Consider the following 2,639-nt stretch of genomic DNA (forward strand, 5'->3'; position numbering starts at 1 on the left):
ATTTAAAGCACCGAGTGAGATACAGTGTGCAGTGCTTTAATGAGGGACACTTTGCAGTGCTTTAGTGAGGAACACCGTGCAGTGCTTAAGTGAGATACAGTGTGCAGTGCTTTAGTGGAGGATGCTGTGCAGTGTTTCAGTGTGGGACGCCCTGCGGTGCTTTAGTGAAGGACACCGTGCAGTGGTTTAATGAGAGGTGCAGTGCAGTGCTTTAGTGAGGACACGGTGTAGTGCTTTAGTGATGGATGCTGTGCACTGCTTTAGTGAGGGACACCGTGCAGTGGTTTAGTGAGGGGCACAGTGCAGTGGTTTAGTGAGGAACACCGTGCAGTGCTTCAGTGAGATACAGGCCCATATTTATACTTTTTGACGCAAAACTGCGCCAACGCAGTTTTGCGTCAAAAAAATTAGCGCCGGCTAACGCCATTCTGAAGCGCCATGCGGGCGCCGTATTTATTGAATGACGTTAGCCGGCGTTAGCCGCCGGCGCTGTCTGGTGTGCGTTAAAAAAAACGACGTACACCAGGCAGCGCCGGCGTAGGGGGAAAATGGCGTATGGGCGTCCACAAATGGTGCAAGTTAGGCTGAGGCAAAAAAATCGCCACAACCCGATTTGCGCCATTTTTTTACGACGCCCATCCCCCATTGAAATGACTCCTGTCTTAGCAAAGACAGGAGTCATGCCCCCTTGCCCAATGGCCATGCCCAGGGGACTTCTGTCCCCTGGGCATGGTCATTGGGCATAGTGGCATGTATAGGGGCACAAATCAGGCCCCCCTATGCCACAAAAAAAAATACTTACCTGGACTTACCTTAATGTCCCTGGGGTGGGTCCCTCCATCCTTGGGTGTCCTCCTGGGGTGGGCAAGGGTGGCAGGGGGTGTCCCTGGGGGCAGGGGAGGGCACCTCTGGGCTCATTCTGAGCCCACAGGTCCCTTAACTCCTGCCCTGACCCAGGCGCTAAAATCTGGCGCTAATGCGAGTTTTTTAGACCCGCCCACTCCCGGGCATCATTTTTGTCCGGGAGTATAAATCCGACGCATATGCATCGGAGTCATTTTTTAAGACGGGAACGCCTACCTTGCATATCATTAACGCAAGGAAGATGTTCACGCAAAAAAATGACGCTAACTCCATGAACTTTGGCGCTAGACGCGTCTAACGCCAAAGTATAAATATGGAGTTAGTTTTGCGTCTAATTTGCGTCGAAAAAAACGACGCAAATTCGGCACAAACGGAGTATAAATATGCCCCACAGTGTGCAGTGCTTTAGTGGGGGATGCTGTGCAGTGTTTCAGTGTGGGTCGTCCTGCGGTGCTTTAGTGAGGACACTGTGCAGTGCTTTAGTGATTGATGCTGTGCACTGCTTTAGTGAGGGACACCCTGCTTGTCCCTGCAATGCTTTAGTGAGGGACACCCTGCAGTGCTTTAGTGTGGGACACCCTGCAGTGCTTTAGTGAGGGACACTGCGGTGCTTTAGTGAGGGACACCATGCAGTGGTTTAATGAGAGGTGCAGTGCAGTGCTTTAGTGAGGACACGGTGTAGTGCTTTAGTGAGATACAGTGTGCACTGCTTTAGTGAGGGACACCGTGCAATGCTTTAGTGAGGGACACCCTGCAGTGCTTTAGTGAGGGACACCCTGCAGTGCTTTAGTGAGGGACACCCTGCAGTGCTTTAGTGAGGGACACTGCGGTGCTTTAGTGAGGGACACCGTGCAGTGGTTTAATGAGAGGTGCAGTGCAGTGCTTTAGTGAGGACACGGTGTAGTGCTTTAGTGAGATACAGTGTGCACTGCTTTAGTGCTTTAGTGAGGGACATCGAGCAGTGCTTTAGTGAGGGACACCCTGCAGTGCTTTAGTGAGGGACACTGCGGTGCTTTAGTGAGGGACACCGTGCAGTGGTTTAATGAGAGGTGCAGTGCAGTGCTTTAGTGAGGACACGGTGTAGTGCTTTAGTGAGATACAGTGTGCACTGCTTTAGTGCTTTAGTGAGGGACATCGAGCAGTGCTTTAGTGAGGGGCGCGGGTCAGGGCTTTAGAACAGAAGGTTACACTTTAGGATTTTAACCGCGAGTTTATGAATTGAAACATTGCGTAACATTTCTACAAGAGGTTTTATGTGTCAGAGTCACCACCTCCTCCGTAGAAAGTTGCACTCTTTTAAGAACAGAAACATTCAAATGCGGGCATGATTGTCAAAACATAAAATGTATTTTCTGTAGTGGCTGAAAAAATATCCGACCACGAAGGGACTCGAACCCTCAATCTTCTGATTCGAAGTCAGACGCCTTATCCATTAGGCCACGCGGTCGCTTAGGTAATGCACTATATATGTACTATTCATCCGTCTCCGAGCACCCCTGGCCGCTGCTGACATCCAATCATGTGCTTTACAGAAAGAAAGCGCGCCCTCTGCTCACAAGCACTTGTCTCCAGGCGCTATATGTCCTCACTGCTGCTCGATACCATCGCCCCCTTTCCCCCGCTTCCTGGAGGACTGAGAGGTGATGAGTTGTAAAAGCGTTAAGGTTTGTGTCCTATCCGGATCCTCGTCGCGTGTGAACAAGTTCACAAGTGCGGTTTGAAGCCTCCGTCGCCTCTGTTTACCCGCTTTGTCTCTTTTCTTTCACCCTGAGTCT

The 2,639-nt window shown here is 50.7% G+C and overlaps 1 non-coding gene across 1 annotated transcript; it reads right to left on the reverse strand.

The window, feature by feature from the left end:
- Nucleotides 1–2,238: 2,238 nt before the first annotated feature.
- On the reverse strand, nt 2,239–2,311 carry TRNAR-UCG (transfer RNA arginine (anticodon UCG)). The gene has a single exon. It is a non-coding gene; the product is annotated as a tRNA-Arg (tRNA).
- Nucleotides 2,312–2,639: the final 328 nt, after the last annotated feature.

This window comes from Pleurodeles waltl, chromosome 4_2 (assembly GCF_031143425.1).
Source record: "Pleurodeles waltl isolate 20211129_DDA chromosome 4_2, aPleWal1.hap1.20221129, whole genome shotgun sequence".
Classification (NCBI taxonomy): domain Eukaryota; kingdom Metazoa; phylum Chordata; class Amphibia; order Caudata; family Salamandridae; genus Pleurodeles; species Pleurodeles waltl.